The 19,664-nt window shown below is 46.2% G+C and overlaps 1 long non-coding RNA gene across 1 annotated transcript in view; it reads left to right on the forward strand.

Annotated features, from left to right (window-relative positions):
• Positions 1-527: 527 nt before the first annotated feature.
• Positions 528-19,664, forward strand: part of LOC138293497 (uncharacterized) — a 140,417-nt gene continuing 121,280 nt past the window's right edge. The window contains exon 1 of the long non-coding RNA XR_011203021.1: positions 528-1,002. This is a non-coding gene — a long non-coding RNA (uncharacterized lncRNA). The remainder of the gene's footprint in view (positions 1,003-19,664) is intronic.

Here is a 19,664-nt window from a genome sequence, read left to right on the forward strand (position 1 = left end):
GTGTCTTTCCTTTTCTCCTTGAGTCGCCGTTTCTGCTTCCTCCCGCTGGCTCAAAGCATAATGATGAAAAATAAGTCACTTTCCCCGAAAATGAGCACCGGTGTCCACCACCTGCACCCACCTGTACAAATTAAGCATCAGGCGGTGTAAAACCGTGAGCTGGTTACAGATTTCAAATGCGGCACAGGAGCAGTCGAGCGAGAGCATGTATGACACCGATCGGCGTCTGTCCTTGTGAGGGGGTCTGTCACCTGAGCAGGCGGGTGGGCGCCAGGCAACACGTGCTGCTGGCTCCGTCTCTCAGCTTCCTTTGCGGAGCACTGACTCACAGAGCTGGGCTGATGCTGCCGCTCCATGCCGCCCACAGTGTGCGGGCAGGCGCAGTGTACGCGCACCTCGGCTCGCCGCGGCTTCAGCACCACAGCATCTGGACAGCGCCGTGCGCGGACGTCTGCCCACAGGAGGAGAGCGTGGGCGCTGTACGCCACCGCACCCGCACCGGATGGACCCTCTTAAGGAAGGAGTTTACAGGAGGTGCGGGGGCCCACGTTTCTAAACATCGATCCGGGTAGTGATGCGCAACCTGTGAATGAGGACGGCACATGGAATTCCTGGAAAAAACAGGCCTCAACTAAAACAAACAAGATTTAAGTGGGCGTGCCAAAGGAAAGCCCCCCCTTGAAACGCGCTCGGCAAAGGATTGCTTTTATGAAGACAAAGCTTGGAAGGACAGCGCGGAAGTTTTTTTTTAATCTTACTAATCGATTGAACCTCATTTAGGGCACCTTGGTTTAATGAAAGTTTTGCTGGATGCAGGAGGAGAGCTTCAGAAACGAGAAGTGTCCGCCTGCTGTTGTTCCAGCGGGTCAGCGGACGCGCAGATGTTTGCCACCGGTGGTACTGTTCCTGTGCTTGCGCCGTTGATGCCCCAAAGGGGAAGGTCCACGGGAGGGGCAGGCGCTTAGGACCACTTTCATCTGCTGCTGGGGACATCAGAGCTCGGTAAGTACCCGCCTGTAAACCCTACAGCTCTCAGAAACCGGGTCTAACCCAGAATAGACACATTCGAGTGTGGGTCGCTGGTGGATTGGTATATTTGCTTTGGAGTTTTCTTTGAGTTAAATGAGAGTATCGCAGAGATTCCTATGAACTGCAAGTGGAGAGGATGGATCGCTCTTGAAGTATGCAGTTATCTGTATGTAACCAGCCAGTGGAGTAACGAAACTTGAGCCCCCCTGTAAAGTACATGAGGGCAGTACTTAAGCTGTGCTTGTGGTTTCCGGTGCGGAGCACCTGCACTTATTTTTCTGCCTTAAGCATTTACTGCGAGCAAAAGGCACATATGGGAAAGACGGAGGAAGAGAAAAACCAAAAAGCGTCACAGTGGGAGACTGCAGAAAGCTGAAAGAGTGAGCTGAAGGGGCAGGGAGTGGCTGTAATAGATTGTAGAGGCCCAGATGGCTTCAGGATTACGCTGCCTCAGTATTCCCTGTTGGCACATTTAATTGCAGCAGCCGAGTGTTTAAGGAGAGGGCTTTGGGCACGGGCCCACCACCTGCCAGTTTTGCGAGGGTGCCTCCTGGAGGTCCCCCCCAACCCCTCCCCACCCCCGCACCACCGAGGCTGGGGTGGCGGGGGTTATGATACGCCTCTGTAACTAGCTTCAGTCTCGGCAGGGCCTACTCGGGATGTTATCCTGCAGAGGTTGGCAAATTGAACGGCATGTATTTGTGTGGTAACACCATTTACTGCGCTTAGAAACAGGTCACTGTGGTATGACGTTCTGATAAAAAAAATGTGTATTTATCTGTTGCAAGGGCGCTTAGAAACGCAAGAAGAGACGGTACAAGGGCTATTTAAAATGTTATTACTTGTTAAATGAGACTGGATATTCGAGAGTTGACGTCACGTGTCTGGAATCCCCCTGTTTTCTTCTTGCACGCGGGTGTCTGTGTTGCTCTCACATATATCAATCAAGTACTCGAACGGGTTTTGTGTACGGAGGAGCTGCTGTAACCATGAGAGCGAATAGACCACTCTTAAGCAGGCACCGCATGCTCTGCCAGACGTGCACCGCTCGTCATTTCTAGATAGATTCTATGCCTGCTGGTAGATGTAGTCCCAAATGATGAAAGGAAATATAACAATATAAAACAGCATCTAGAACTGAATAAACCATCCACACCGAACGTATGGGTCTCAGATGATGGAGTTTCTCGCGGTGTGGGGTTGAAGGGGGGGGGGGTCTGAGTTCCGGTGGCGGTAGCTCTACGTGCTGTCGAATGTGGAAATTGAGTTGTTTTAAAGTGGGCAAGTTAGCCGATGCGCTTAAACAGCTGCGTGCGGAAGCATAACACCTGCCTCCTAATCTCAGCCTTTCAACTTGACCAGACGGTGTGATCCTTGGCAGAGCGCGGTATTTCTCTTTGCTTCAGTACCATGCTCTGCCAGCATTGGGGAATTGCATATACGTAGTATGTGGAATTCCATACTGTTCATTAAACAACTAGACATTTAGGGGGGCGATTCTATATTTAGCATGGTGTATCAGAATTGAAAACAGGTATTTGTACAGATTCGCTATCATCTGCGAGAGGCACATAATTGACGCATCCCTGCCCAACTTCTTTAAATCAAGCCCCTTAGGCTAACACTAACCTGTCACGATAACAGCCTCTTGTGTTTCTGCAGTCGTCTCTCAGACACTGGGATTGTGACTCTAATGGGTGGCGCGGGGCATTAAATGCATTGCACAGCCCCACATGTACGTATTTTCATTCTCGATGCTAACTCCTACTGCCTGACTGCATAGTACCACTTCGAAATCTGCACTATGCTACTCTCCCAACAACAAACATGCAAAAAATGAAACATCTCCGAAAGAAATCATTTCCGCATACGCACTTTCAATCTTTTTCCAGGTTAATTTCCACCGTATTGGATTTGATTTGAGAAATTGGCGACAAGAGAGGATTTTATTTGAATTTGCCAAATTAGACTTGTCGCCTTTCTTTAAGTCTCGATGCTTTTTCTTGCCAGTCGTCCAGTTTTAAATCAGTCTTTGTTCGATTAGTTCTAAGAAGAAATTATTACAAAAATACTTATTTAATTTTTGCCTGCACACGCGTCTTCCCTGCCCACTTCGACATTTTTATCTGCAAGGATTTGACGAGCTTCTTCTGTGTCCTTGGTTGTGGAAATGTTTAAGTGTAATAATGGATTCAAGATGGGGAGAGGGGCTCGTTAGCGGAGGGCGCGGGGGAGCGCATAGGAGAGATTGCCCCCTTCACCTGTAAGCCCCTCCACCATCTCAACTCATATTAGTAGCATGGGCCAAATATACTTTTTTTTTTTTAAATCATAGTATATAACATGATATTGCCACGCGCACTGGGATTGCATCATCATGATCTTCCACATGTTCCACCAAGGACAGTATTTTCAGTCCCCTGGCATAAAGTACTGCATCTTTATGAAGCCATTTGCGAACCTAATACTTCTTACAAGCACGAGCGCACGAACGTACAGCTCCTGCAACACTGCTGTGCGCCGACACTCCTGGGGTGAATCATTCCAGTTGGCTCTCACCGCGCACGGCACCACTCGACTGCCAAACCGCTTAACTCCACGTTCCCCACATGCTACAGCGTGTGGCTGCCTTAATGTATGCGCCTGTACGTCTAGTTGATCTGCGTCTCGGCTCGGAGCGGTGACATGATCCGCTCACTATAAGGACGCGTTGTAAGGGAGGCGATGCTCTGGGCGCGGGGCTGGAGGGGCGCCCGGTCTCCCCTGAGTCCATTGGAACTCTCTGTTGGCACAGCAATGTGGTGGCGATCACTCTGTGATGTACTTAGGACCAAGATGTGGGTAGACACACTCAGACGTTCTTTCTTGATTGTGGTGCTTGGATTGTTATTTCATTGAGGCGGATCCAGGTGTCATAAGTGGGGTTCACCTCGCTTTATTCATGTAGTGGGGCATTGAGTTGCAATACGACTGGGTCCTGGTTTACTGTTAAAATACGAATTAGGAAACCATTTAATTGAGAACATATGACTATGACCTACTATAAACAGTGATGCCCTAAAGAAGTTAACCAAGTGAACGAAACCCGTTGGCTGTGCGGCTGCATATCTGTTGTGTGGCAATTTTGGGACCATGAAGTTTTAAATAATTTTTTGGACTAAAGAAGGAGCAGAACATTCAAAGTTTGATTTGGACTTATCTACATTGTCCCATGGTGCACCATTACATTATTTGTTTATACTCAGACTATAGTAACTTGAGTTGTGTGATACCCACGTTGTACAAGCTGAACATTAATGACCCAGATAAATGGTATCACATCTCCATAACGGGTTGGCCTCCTCGTGCTACCTCTTGAAACCATCACCATCTTGAAGATCTGTTCGATCTCTTATAAAGAGCAACAATGCCCGATCCAACCTGGTGAGAAAACATTGAACATCATAAGGATCCCATACAACAAAAGGAGCAGAAGGTAACCAGACAAACTGGCAAGATGGACGAAATCCCCACAAAACAGGCTTGCCCTAGGTATGCACCAAGATTCTAAATAGAAAACCCTTTTATGTACCGGAATTTGCCCATCCCTCCCACAGGTCTGAAAACAACACAACACATCTCTTCAAGGAGCATCTCATTCACCATCGGTGAAGAACCTCCAAGGTCCTGCCACCCAGTCGAACTCAAGGCAGAAGAGATCCTTGCTCTACCTCTGCCATCCTCTGGATGCACAGGATCTCAAGCCTACATTCACCCTCTTGATGTTCCGTGCTCTGTAGCTCCCTGATTAGCTTTACGCTCTTTAAATACCAGCACATGCATGCAAACACCTGTGTGTACTAGGATTAATATCCCTCTGTTTGTTGGTCTCTCCCTCCATCACACCGGGACCACCTTACCAAACAGCTGTAGCCAGTTTCCCCTGATGAACTTCCCCTCAAGCTGACTAAAAACAAGTGTTTTGGGAAATAATCCTTCACTCACAAGCCACACCCAAGAAAAGGGCTTTTCTACTTGTGTTTTAATGCTGACAAGTGAAGCAGCAGAGATGAATGAAAATTGACTTATTTCACAAACCGTGTAAGTATGATTCCTACTGAGGTCCTCACTTTAGGGGCTGGGGTAAAATCATGCCACAGGGAATTACTGACAGTAATTCAGCCTTTTCTGCATAAGCTATCATGATGACATCATTTTCAGTTCTGTAGGACGAAGTGGGATGGGGCAGCGCAGTAATGCAATATCTTTACTCGTTTCCTGAGCTGCAAAACTTGGAACAAGGTTGTATTTTCCCCACATATATGCTGCCAGATTTTTCCTGTTGACTTTCCTGCATGGAAAAAGTCCTTTTGCACTTACAATACTGCATTATTACGAGTTTGCAGTTTGCAGATGGGGTGGGGATTTGTGATCTAACATGTGATCCCAAAACCAGGTACATCGGCCCAGTGAGAATGATTAGCTAATTGTTCCTCACCCTGTGCTCTAAACCTCTCACCTCATGGACATTGTTCTGAGGCGACCAGAGGGATGCAAAAATAATACAATAATTAAGCATATAATGTAATACGTGTTTATTGCAGGGTAGAACAGACATATTTATATATAGCAGATCCGTTTTTCAGTATTCAATAGTGCAGCTCTATTCCCTACGACATACATCATCACTCAATTCTGCTCTTCCAGATTACACAGACTTCAGGTATCTCACAAGGTTTTAGCTTTTCACTCAAATTTTCGTTAAAGCTGCTGTTATTCGCGATCGTTGCCTGTGTTTGTCTCATGATGCATTTCACCCAGAGAAATCTGCTTCTTCAAAGGGCCTTGAATCATTTGCACTCCAAGATTACTGATACAGGTTCTATCTCAGACGAAAAGAGGGTTGTTATCTGGTTATGATGTTGGGTGTGGAACTTGTAGACCAGCAGACTCATCTTGACTTCCACATATCACCCTTTGATGCGATACTGGCTAGTTAACGTTACCAAAAACATTGTTATTTGCAATATCAGATGAACAGTTCGATTAAGTGAGGACCAGGATGGTGCTGCGTGTCGCTTTGCATAAATCATGGGAAGAGATCACGGAGAGGAGAGGTTGAGGCATGTTGTCATGTGCAGGAGGAAGCTTGAAGTAAGATGATGAATACAGAAGTTCTTGATACGGAAAATATACAATCTAAAATACCACCCCCTTATAGTTCTTGATATAGGCCACAGGTCTCAAAGGAGTCATTGTGCCAATCAACTGATAACTGCTGAAACAGGTGCCTAAGAGAACGGGTATGCCCACCCTACTGAAGAGAACACACTGCGTCAAAAAGTTTAAATCCCTGCATTAAATTGCGAAAAAGCACAGCTCTCCTGAGATATCACCAAGGCGGAGAAAACACCCTATGGATATACTGAATATACATTAAGACATGTAGCCTCACGTGCTGTCAATCTGATTCCTATCACAGGCAACAATACACACAGGTGCCTAGAAACAATACGCTTCACAGCTGGACTAGGCTACAATTGGATTCAATTTTTCCATAGGCATCCTGATCTGAATTTATCAGAAGTTATCACGAGGCCTGGGACTAAAGCAATGTGGGCCCCTCTGGATGTTTCTGTTTTATGCAGGTGCCATGAGTACCTGTTTATTTCTGGTAATGAAGAGAAAACATGAGATCTGTCTCTTGGTGTCACTATAAAAGCTGCCACATTATTGGTGAAAACGGTAGGCATGCTCACAATCAACAATCTATCAAGATATTTTACAGAAGGACTGTGGGGCCATGGAAAACATTTGACCTGGGACATTTTGTCCCTTTTCCTCCCGCACCCCAAGATGGCACTAAATGAGATGTCTATGTATGGTGGTCAAAAACACAGACCGTCAGGTGGGCATGCAGCTTCGTTGTGGGACTCTCTAAAATATCTCTTTGGTCTTTAGAACTAAGATAGTGTGGCAGCACTAATGGCCTGCAATCATCTCACTGGACATGTTGATAATGGAATATCTATGCTGTGGCCTGAGAAGAGGTGTTCGTTTAGTTTCTTCTTAAAGATATCATGATTAGCAATCGATCACATTTCATGGGTTAGGGGGAGAGAAGTGTCTGCCTCGGGTCAGACAAGGGCTTTGGTACATTGAGGCTGAGGAGGGTTGCCGATTGAAACAGTGAGTTAGCGTGCAGTTGGTGATAGACTGCAGTACTCAGGGAAGGGTGAAAGAAATGCAGGCTTCAATATTGCAACTTATGGAGAGACGGAAGGTGGTGACTGTGAGATGGGGGGCATAGAGAATGAAAGGGTGACCACAGTGAGGGTGACCGAGCCAGGAACATTCCCAGGGAGCTGCAAGGAGCAGAGGAGAAGAATAAGGAGGCTTGGTCAAGATGTAATGTTGCTGAGTGACAGAACATGGAGGACAGAAGATGTTACAAAGGTACTAACTAGTGGGTTATGTACAAATGTGGTGGTTTAGGTGGTGGAGGTAGATAACCTGAATTGTACCCCTGGAATGGAGATGCCTGGGATGAGGGTGATGAAAATGGAGCAAGAAGTTGCTAGGGTACGGAACTGGAGATGACATAGAGCACTTTATCCTTCCCAGGTTGAGTGAGGAGCAGAGCGTGGATGGCTGGGACGCCATCAGTGATGGAGCACGTCTGAGGGGAAGGGGAAGAGGCACATACTTGAACCAATGAGCAGAGACTCAAATGTCACATAGTACAAACATGTGCTTAAAGGCATGAAAAATATAGCGTTTTTTAAATCATTCCAAATGTCCCACGTAATAAATATGATGAAAAAAACCCAATATATAGCCTGCTATCTGTAAAAAGAACCAGGTTGCTGTAAGAAGCAGTTTTGCTCCAAGGAAGGGAAGTAAACAGCCCGGCTAAGGCTGAGATAGTAACTGCATAAAGACGGTCGAGCAGATTGTGGTGTAAACGACCTCTGACCTTTTTCTCTCCACTCCATCCTCTGTTTCCCGCCCCTTCCTTCGTGCAGCACCCTCGTGACCATGCTGACGCTTTCACTTCAAAGAGTGTTCATTTTTCATCAAAGCACATCACGCACTGCACTCTATATCCCTCACCTGGTCCCCAGTGAGACAAGGGAGATGTGAACCTCTTGTAACATTCATGACGCATGACTCGAGCGACGGACTTACCTGCACAGTCGCAGCTATTTCTGCTTTTAGCCTGTCAAGGATGAATATTGTAGTTTTTGTTTCAGATGGCACGTGAGAGGAACTCGGTTTTCTGCGCAGTTTCCATATTTCTGCACGTTAAATGAACTCACCCTCAACGTGTGGGTGAATTTGCAGGGTCAGCTACATTAAGGGACATTTTATTCTACTAAAGAGGAAGGAAAAACCTGTTGAAAGTGTGACTGTTTTTTTCGTACATTTTGAGAGGAAATTGGTAGCAGTGCGAATTGCCTCCACACTTTTGATGCGCATGTCTGCTTGAAAACAAGCATTAGCAAAGTTAATAGATCTCAGCTTTAAAAGGCCGAGCTGTACGCCTTGCCAATGCTTGTTTACACTGGCATTCAAACCCATGCATCCGAATGATGCACATGCATGTCGTGCAATGTTGGAATGGGTTTTTAATGGAGAGAAACCCCTTCCCGGATGGACACTGATGCACAAGCAGGAATCATTGTGCGTGTGGATGAACGGCCATGTTAGAATGGTAATTTACATTTTTTTTTACAGTGAAAAAAAAGCACAAACATTTGAACAAGTGGCCAAGCACCACTCTGCAGCTGTAAACTCCCACAAAAAATACATTGTGGTATGTTAAGCGGAATGGGTAATAGAGCAGGCAGTATCAGGGTGATGGAGAAAGTGAAACGAAAATGTGGGTAAAAAGAAATAGTCTGAATGTACAAAACAGAAGTGGGCTGGGGAGTGAAAGAGAACACAAAGTTATACAAGAGAGGAGGGCAAGGAAGCACGTGCATTCTTATGAACTGAACAATAAAAAAGAAAAAAATATTCCCCTCAAGTATGCAGTGGAAGGATACAATTTACCAAATCAGAGCAGTGAGACACTGGGAGAGCCACTGAATTAAAAGCAGACAACTGAGGTAGATAGCACAGTCCTCCAATTATGAGCAAGGTACTGACTCAAAGACTTCTCTGTGTGTCACATGTTGGGAAAAATAGTCCTACCCCGAGATAGGTAAAGCTGGCTGCAACCAAGACCTAACAAGCAAGTATCAAACCTGAGTGAAACCTATGTGCCTCAAAACATATATTCAAACAGCCCAGAAATCACACATGGAAACCTTATGGGTTATCAGGTCTATGTTTACAGTTTGGCCAACTGATAGGCGAAGGCAATTGATATTTTCTCAATTTACAAGTAATAAAGTGAACTCAACATTGGATTATTAACAAAAGGCATCATGGTGGCATGTTATCATCTCTATTGACCCTCAAGAGGACTACTGTCAATTTGTCCCATTGCTGGGTAATAGGATACTTTCTCAATCCAATTGTTTCTTCCTTGTGTAGTGCTTCAGTGCTTTCCACATCTGCCCAATATAGTACAGCATTTCCACCTGGCCATTGAAGGGGGTAAGGGAGCCTCCCACAACGAAGTGATAGCTCTTCTTGAGAATAGTAGATGCTGATTCAAGAATTTTGATTTAACATAACTTGATCTTGGGTGTTTAAAAAGTCCTAATACACATCTCTTAATGTTAAACAAACCTATGTATTCTGTTAGGTTAGAAATTGGGCACTCGCACACCATATGTATGAACCCAGTTGGAAGTCTTGACATTGTGGGTACTCAGAAGGTGCTCCTTGTAGTGTTTCACTGATCTTTTTTGTTTTCCTCCAAGGGCATAAAATGATGTACCTTAATGTTTAAAGAGTGCCTTGTAGAGCCAACTGATCAGTTTCCTAGACATGCCACTCTGTGGACATCGCATTCCTCCGTCAATGTCTGGAACACAAGTGTACCATCCCTAAATAGATGTCCCTATTGTTTCAGCTCTTTCCTTAAGTAGCTCTCTTACTTTAAAGCATCCTGGGAATAGGGGGATGTAGATTCGAAGAGTCACTTGGGCATTAGTTTAGCATGTCATGTGATGCAAATACTCTTCCTCAGACAGAAGCTGGGCTATCTGTATTACGTAAGGGAGCCCGACAGGGCATGTGTACAGGAAAAAGATTTTGATCATCAGCCCTTTCTGAGTTTGGGAAGGTCTCATACCAAATTTCTAGCAGATGATGCCTGCTAACCGCAGGGGCAACCTTTGTAGTTGAGCAGCTAAGTAATAAAGTTCAATTTCTAGGCCCCCCAGGCAACTTATTCTGAAGGAGTTTTAGCTTTTAGCTTTGCCAATGCCAACCTACACCTGGCTGTGCTCCAAGTTAGATCCCCCATGAGTATGTCCAGGTCTTTGGAAACTTCTTTAGGCTTCATCATTGGAAGGTTAGCTACATAATAGATCAAGCGAGGTAACCGCCATTTTAGCTTATGCTATCCTTCCTATTACTGCCGAGGGAAATACTTTGCATAATGCTACTGGACGTTACCGACAAATCAGATTCAGAATGGTGTATCTTAACTCCCAAACAGTGGAAAGTAATTTGTTCCCACTTTACGAACCTCTACTCAAATCCACCCTATGCAGTGGCAAGCCATGGTTGGGGAATATTCAGGACTTTGCTCAGTTGACCTCGAGCCTGACTCACACTTAAAGTCCTTAATAGCTGGGGCTATTAAGCCAAAATCTGCTTTAACATCTATGTGTAAATGGGATGTCCCATTCTTATCCCTCCTGCTATCTTCCCATGAAAAGCTCAATAGCCAGAGCGAAGAGCAGGGGGGACCCTGCCGAGTCACCCTGCCCTCCCGATAAGGGGCAGATATACGACAACCATTACTAAACCTAGTGTTGAGGCTCGCACATAGCAAACTCATCCATTGTATCATTTAAAGCCGTTGTGACTGAAAACACAGAGTTCATCCAGAACGTAACAGTGCCCACTACACTCACTTTAGTTACCTTACAGTACGAGTTACCTGTTTTGATACATCCTTCTTTCACTTTTCTTTGGGGAGTCAGGCTCCCAGCACACCAAGCTTGGATAATCTGTATTTGTTCTAGGAGTTTAATTCTTCACATGTATGTTAACCTTCAACTATATTTTACCAGTATGTGCTACGCATAAGAAGACAGACTCAGACACCAGGTGTTTCTGGGCTCCAGCGTGTCTTTACTTTGTCCCTTATCTTAGCTATTGACACTGCTGGGCGCTCCTGCCTCACACTGCCTAGCTACCGGGCCTTGACCACGCCCTCTGCTCCTCTAGCCTGAGGATGGGCGACCATTTAAAGCCTCTGCGTATGCAGGCGCTAGGGAACCAAGTTTAAACCGATTTTTGTCTATCCGTACACCAACCAGCCACCAGTGGTGAAACAAAGGCCCCCGCAGCCATGCGGTGTGAGGGGGACAGTCCCAGGGGACCTCTCAGCACACTACACTGTGCACAGGCGGCAGGCCCATGACTGGGACCAGGGGGGGGAGGGGGACCCTCCAGGAACTGTGTCGGGGGTTGGGGGGGGGGGGGGGGTTGGGCGCTGGGGGGGACTTTAAAGTTTCGTCATGCCGGTTAGGGTGACTACATATCCGTAATTTTCACGGACTGCCCATATTTGAGCCCTACCGTTCGTTGTCCGTGATGAAGGGCTTAACCGACATTATTTGTTTGTAATTTTAGCCTTTCAGTTAAATAACAAATGTAATTAGAACAATTCATTTTCCCCAGGTGGATTGAAAGGGAGTGTCCTCTGCTCTGATCTCGAGGGAGGGGCCGACAGATAAGAAACAGGCCATCTTGCCAGGGTGTCTCCTTCCCAAAAGTAATGCAAATGTGCGCAGCTAGTAAATCTGCAAATGTAAAAGGGCTTGTATTGGCTTTAATGAAAGGAGTCACTTGAACCTTTCTGATGACAAACATATTTTCTTTCAGAGAGGTACTGTAAGTGTGTTCCAAGTTGAGTTGTGGAATGTGTGGTTTTAATGGACAGTTATAAAAAATGTTTGTACTAGGTACAATCTCTATATTATTGAAATCTTCATTTTAGAAGGCCTTTTTTTAATTTAACCTAAATGTATTTGCACATTTTGTGGCAGCTTATATTATGCTGTGTGTAAAGCATTTTTAAAATGAGGACTTACACATTCACAGTGCTTTCAGGGACCTCAGTACCTCACAGTACTAACAAACATTGCCAAAGCCAATAGGTCTTGTCTGCGCAGGAGCCTTTGGTTTTGCCACTGTGTTTTAGTTATGTTATACACCAGAGTGGCTGCTTTTCAGCATTGTTAAAAGTAAGTGGCATAGAGGAGAGTGACGCAGAATAGTGCAGAGTGGAATGGTGAAGAGTGGAGTAGAGTGTTGTAGAATGGAGTGGCAGAGAGTGTTGTGTTTAGGAGTGGCATACTGTGGAGTCACATAGAGTGGCATATAGTGGGGTGGTATGCAGTAAAGTTGACTGGTGTAGAATGCATTGGTGTAGAGTGTTGCAGGATATAGTGGTGTAGAGTAAAGTGGCATAGACTGCAGCAGCTTAGAATTCAGCGGTGTACAATGCAGTGTCATAGAATGCAGAAGCATAGATTAGAGTGGTGCATAGTAGAGTGATGCAGAGTAGAGTGGCAGAGTGCAGTGGCATACAACAGAGTGGCAGAGTGTGCAGTAATCTAGAGTGGTGTATAGTGCAGTGGCATAGAGTGCAGAGTATACTTTAGCAGGACAGAGTGCAGTGGTGTAGAATGGTGTAGAGTAGAGTAGCATAGAGTGGTGCAGTGCAGAGCAGAGTATAGTGCTATAGAGTGCAATGGCATAGAGTGGAGTAATGCAGAGTAGAGTGGCATAGAGTGCAGTGCCATACAGTGGCGTAGAGTTTATTGATGTAGAATGCAGTAGTACAGAGTAGAGTGGTATAGAGTACAGTATCAGAGAGTGCAGTGTTGCAGAGTAGAGTGTCAGTGTTAGAAATGGGGTCTTTGGTTGGCAGTCTGGTTACCCCCTGTCCAAGCAAGGACCCTCACTCTAGTCAGGGTAAAGGAGAATCACTCTTGGTTAATCCCCCCACCCCTTTGGTAGCTTGGCACAAGCAGGCAGGCTTAACTTCAGAGACCAAGTGTAAAGTATTTGTACAACACACACAGTAATATAATAAAAACACTACAAAATAACTCAACACAGGTTTACAAAAATAGCCAATATTTATCTAAACAAAACAAGACCACAACAACAAAATTCTGAAATACACAAGTCAAGTTATTAATTTTTTAAAGATTAAACTCAAAAATAGCATTTAGAAACAGAAAATGCTTTGATGAGGTGATAACACAGCATTGTGACGGAGTCGTTCTCTACAATCCGATGCGAATGGCACTGGGTACGGAGTTACGCAGACCCCCAGGTACAGTACCTTAGTAAAATGTGAAAACAAGCCAGTGCGTGAAGTTGGGGATTGTGGCGTTGCTGGATTCGAGGCGGCATTGGTTCCGGTGCTGCAGGACGAAGGAGCGGAGGCATCACAAAGAGGAGCGGTGGAGGTAAGGTGGCGTCGGTGTGAAGCGTTGAATCCGCACACTTCAGACGGAGTCAGTCACGACATGGTGCAGCGACTTCCACGGAGTCGCGGACTTCAGCAGGACTGCAACGATGTCGGGCCTGCGAGGGTCATCGCACTCCAGCGAGGACCACGGAGTCAGTTGCAGGCGGCGTCACGGGATTCGGCAGCAGCGTCGGTCCGGAGTCGTCCGGAGGCGGTTTTCTTGGATTTTCACCAGCTTCTCCTTTCAAGGGCCCAGGGACTGGATAGGGCACCACTTGTCAGGGAAGGAATCTCAGCAGAGAGTCCAAGTGCTGGTAGGGAAGTCTTTGATGGCTCTGAGACTTAAGAACAGGGGACAAGCTCAGTCCAAGCCCTTGGAGGTTCTTCTCAAGCAGGAATATACCACAAATTATAGTCTTTGTCCCCTTTCACAGGCAGAAGCAGCAACTGCGGGATAGCTCCACAAAGCACAGTCACAGGCAGGGCAGCACTTCTCCTCAGCTCTTCAGCTCTTCTCCTTGGCAGAGGTTCCTCTTGATTCTAGAAGTGATCTCATTTTCAGGGGTTTGGGGGGGCTCTTGTTATACCCCTTTCTGCCTTCGAAGTGGGTCTACTTGAAAGGAAGGTCTCTCTTGTTTGTGAGATCCTGCCTTGCCCAGGCTAGGCCCCAGACACACCCCAGGGGGTTGGAGACTTCATTGTGTGAGAGCAGACACAGCCCAGCAAGATATGAATGACCACTCCCCCTTCCCTTCTAGCACAGATTGCTCATCAGGATATGCGGGTTACCCCCAGCCCCCTTTGTGTCACTGTCTAGAGGGAGGTGAAAGCAGCCCAACTGTCAAAGAGACCCAGACAGGGAATCCACAAAACACACAGAGTCACAGAATAGTTTATGCAAGGAAATGGCTACTTTCTAAAAGTGGCATTTTAAACACTCATTTTAAAAACAAACGTTACTAAAATATGTATTCTTAAATTGTGAACTCAGAGACCCTAAACCGCATATTTCCATCTGCTCCCAAAGGGAATCTGCACTTTAATAACTTTTAAAGGCAGCCCCCATTTTAACCTATGAGAGAGATGGGCCTTGCAACAGAGAAAACCGAATTTGGCAGTATTTCAATGTCAGGCCATGTAAAACACATAAGTACATGTCCCATCTTTAACATACACGGCACCCTGTCCATGGGGCTACCTAGGGCCTACCTTAGGGGTGCATTACATGTATGAGAAGGGAAGGTTTAGGCCTGGCAAGTGGGTACACTTGCCAAGTCCAATTGGTAGTTTAAAATTGCACACACAGACACTGCAGTGGCAGACCTGAGCCATGTTTACAGGGCTACTTATGTGGGTAGTACAACCAGTGCTGCAGGCCCACTAGTAGCATTTGATTTACAGGCCTTGAGCACCTCTAGTGCACTGCACTAGGGACTTACTAGTAAATCAAATACACCAATTATGGAAAGTCAATTGCACATATATTTTACATAGGAGCACTTGCACTTTAGCACTGGATAGCAGTGATAAAATGCCCAGAGTACAAAAACAGAAAAAACAGAGTCCAACACACAGCAACCTGGGAAACAGAGGCAAAAAGCTGGGGAGACCACACCTAGGATGCCAAGTCTAACAGTCAGTTTCCACTGGTGTAGAGTGGAGTCGAGTCGCATAGAGAGTAGTGACAGAGTACAGAGGTCTGGAGTAGAGTGTAGTGACATACAGGGCAGTTGGTTAGAGTGCATTGGCGTAGAGTGCAGTGCTTTAGAGTGCAGTGGCATAGAGTGGAGTGGGGCATATTAGAGTGGCACAGAGTGCAGTGGAGTAGAGTGGCGTGCAATAGAGTGGCAGAGAGTGCAGTAGTGTAGAGTGGTGTTTAGTGCAGTGATGAAGTGTTCAGAGTAGACTCAAATTGCATAGAGGGCAGTGGCATTGAGTAGTGCAGAGCAGAGTAGTGTAGAGGGGTGCAGTGCAGAGTAGAGTATAGTGCTGTAGAGTGCAGTGGCCTAGAGTGGAGTTATGCAGAGCAGAGTGGCATAGAGTGTAGTGGCATATAATATATTGGTGCAGAATGCAGTAGTGCAGAGCAGTGTGGAGAGTGCAGTGTTGCAGAGTAGATTGTCAGAGTGGAGTAGTGTATAGTGGAGTAGAGTGGCATAGAGAGTGGAGAAGAGTCACGTGGTGCACAGTAGCGTGCAGTCGCGTATAGTGCAGTTGTTTAGAGTGCACTGGCATAGAGTGCATTGAAGTAGAGTGCAGTGAGGCAGAGTGGCATAGAGTGCAGTGGTATAGAGTAGATTGTTTCAGAGTTGAATGCAGTGGCATAGAGTGAAGAGTGCAGTTGCATAGAGTGGCATAGAGTGTAATGGCATAAAGTAAAGTGGGGTATACTGCCGTGGCATAGAGTGCAGTGGTGCAGAGTAGATTAGCATGACATACACTGTATTGGTGTAGAGTGCAGGGGCATAGAATTGAGTGTTACAGAATAAAGGGCATTAGCATAGAATGCATTTGCATAGAGTGCAGTGGTGTACCGTACAGTATTGCAGAGTCGCATAGAGTGGAGTTGTGTAGAGCAGATTAGTGTGGCTTAGACTGGAGTGGTGTAGCGTGCAGATGCACAGAGCACAGTCGTGTAGAGAGACATAAAGTACATTGGCATAAACTAGAGTGGTAGAGAGTAGAGTAGACTAGAGAGGCATAGTGTGAAGTGGCATAGAGTGGAGTGGTTCACAGTAGAGAAGAGTGCAGTGTCACAGATTGCAGTGGCATGGAGTGGTATAAAATGGAGTTGTGCATAATAGATTGGTGTGGCTTAGATTGGAGTGGTGTAGCATGCAGAGGCATAGAGAGCAGTGGTATAGAGGGGCGTAAAGTGCATTGGCATAGAGTAGAGTGGTACAGAGTAGAGAAGAGAGGTGTAGTGTGAAGCAGCATAGAGTGCAGTGGCATAGAGGGGAGTGGTTCAGAGTGGAGTAGAGTACATTGTTCCGGAGTACAGTGGCACAGAGTGGTATAAAGTGGATTGGTGCAGAGTATGGTGCAGTGGTATCAAGTGGTGTAGAGTGGAGTATATTCGGTGTGGTAGCACACTGCCATTACAGACAGCACATTTTTGATTGAAATGACCAGTACATTTGCACAGACATACAGCTTGTCTAATAAAACTATACAATGCACAGAGGATGTGTGGAAAGTGCATCACCTAGTGTAATGATTGTTTTAATCAGCACAGTTCAGAATTAACAATAATGTGCTTCATTTGTTTTTCCTAATTCAGATATATTCTGAAATCCTTGCACAGTTCATTTAAAAGTTGTTGTGTGCTAGAAAAAAAAACTCTTTCCTACCCCCAGTATCCAGCAAGATTGTTACATAAATCCTCTCACTTTGAAGTCAGAGAAAGAAAAGTAAACACTGAAGACAATGATTGACATTTTCCCTTGTTCTTTGAATGCACAGCAAAAATGATGACATAAAAACAAGATTTAAAGGCCTGTTTACAGAAAGGGAGCACACCAAAGGATACTGTAAATAAGGTTTGGGCAAGGCAAGGGACAAACTTGAGTTGGACAGCCTAAAACAAATAAAGCCAGCAAATTAAAAGCAACGCAATGTGAGTTACAAACGACAAAGCCTATGGCAAGCAATGGGCGGAATGCATTTTCAGGGAACTCTATCTGTACTTAAAGTGGAGGCCACAGGATACTTTGTGGGGAAAGTCCAGTATTTTAGCCCAGTCCTTATCTTGCAGAGGTTTAGCCACATCACTCTCTTAGGTAGTATGACAAGAAGTCCAGGCGTGGTCTCCATGTTGCAGGAAAGGTCTGTACACCCATTGTATCAGTTTCCCACCAGTCCCTATGGTGTAGAGCCTCTGGCACACCTCATGTAGGGTTAGTGTTAGGTGGCAGACATGAAATAGGGCATTTAGGGGGTCATTACAACCCTGGCGGATGGTGTTAAAGTGGCGATAAGACCGCCAACAGGCTGGCGGTCTTTTTTTTAGTGTTATGACCATGGCGGTTACCGCCATGGTCATCCGCTGCTTCTCCGTTCCGCCCGCCAGGGCGGAGACGACTGCTGGGCTGGAGACCTTGGTCTCCAGCCTGGCGGCGGTCACAATACTACAGCCAGTATTTTAACCCGGCCTACCGCCGTGGATTTCCAGCGCTAGGAACCGCCATGAAATCCATGGCGGTAAGCACTATCAGTGCCAGGGAATTCCTTCGCTGGCACTGATAGGGGTCTCCCCCATCCCCACCCCCACACCCACCCCGACTCCCTCCCCTACACCCCCCACCACCCCTGCCACCCCCCAAAGGTGGCAGGGCCCCCGACCCCCAACATCACATAACTCACACACACACACGACACGCACGCAGGCACCACCAACACACACACACACACACACTGACATACTTGCCTACATCCACACACTAAGTCAGACAAGCACACATCCATACAGACATACATACAGACATACACGCACTCATTCCCAAAACACGCAACACACCTGCAAGCATACACGCACTCACACCCCCCATCTACATACACACACGCACACCCCCATGCACCCACACAACACACAACACCCCCTCACCCCCCTCCCCTAACTGACGATCGACTTACCTGTTCCGTCGATCCTCCGGGAGGCGACTGGGAGCCATGGGGGCTGCTCCGCTGACACCACACAGCCAACAGAACACCGCCACGCCGAATCACAGGACGTGATTCGCTGGGCGGTGTTCTGTTGGCGTGGCGGTGGAGGTGGAGCAACCTCTACTTCCCCGCCGCCCGCCAGTATGGCTGTTGGCGGCTCTCCGTCCTAAAAAGGATGGAGAGCAGCCAACAGTCATAATACGCCAAGCGGCAAACCGCCACTACTGGCGGTCTTCCGCACGGCGGTCCCTCGGCGGTCTTGTTAAAAGACCGCCAAGGTTGTAATGACCCCCTTAATGTTTGTTTAAGGTGTTTGTAAATAATGAGTAAACCCGTGTGAAGATGTTAGTCTGTGACAAGGGTTTGGAAATCTAGTAGCTCGCCACCCAGAAACAAATCCCCCAATTTTAAAACACCTGCATCATCGCACTGACGGAGTTGCTCTGAGTGCAGCTGTCCTGTGTGAGTGGGAAGGCCTAGCAAAGCTAGTGCACGAGCACAGGGTTTCTTTGTGTCAGTGAGTTTACAGGTTCAAGCAAGGCAAGAGAAAGCTGTTCAGGATAACCTCGGATTGGTGTTCTGTAGAATTGGCAGTAGGAAACAATGAGCAGTGCAGTAAGCCCTCCTTAAAGTCTTTACGGATAAACCCCATCTCATGCAGGGGGTGAGCAGACAGCCAGCGAGCCACCCGTTGGACCCAGGCAGCTAAATAATAGCATTCTGAGGCCCATATTTATACTTTTTTTGCACTGCATTTGTGTCACTTTTTGAGGCAAAAGACGGCACAAACATACACAATACAGTTGTATTTTGTAAGTTTGCGCCGCGCTTGCGTCAAAAAATGACGCATATACAGCACAAAAAAAGTATAAATATGGGCCTAAGTCCGGAAGGCCTAATCAACCCTCAGTCACTAGTAGCTTTGGAGTGGACAAAGCTACCCGACGGAACCCACCAGTAACCAAATCTGATGTATGGTGGGTCTGAGGAAGGAATGAGGGATGAGCAGAGGAAGGTTTGCAAAATAATACCATAAACGGTGTGGCACACCATCTTCACTAGTGCCACATGGCCCACTACAGAAAGCAGAAGAGAAGACCAAAAAAGCAAACTGGGCTCAGAGGGATAGTGTCGCTCTGCAGAGATTTCCATCCTGCAAATCAGTGGCAAATTGGTAGATATTAATCCCTAGGTATCAAACGGTACCTGGTTCCGAGTACAATCTGAGGTCTAATTGTATATAGAGGGAAAACAGTACCATATGTAAAAGAAACACAAATAATATTTTAAAATCTTTCTTATGTTCTTATCTTTTGTTTGCGCAATTTACATCATAAATATCTTTTGAAGATTCTATGTGTACTTTGAAACTTAGGGATAA

This window comes from Pleurodeles waltl, chromosome 4_2 (genome assembly GCF_031143425.1).
Source record: "Pleurodeles waltl isolate 20211129_DDA chromosome 4_2, aPleWal1.hap1.20221129, whole genome shotgun sequence".
Taxonomy (NCBI): Eukaryota; Metazoa; Chordata; class Amphibia; order Caudata; family Salamandridae; genus Pleurodeles; species Pleurodeles waltl.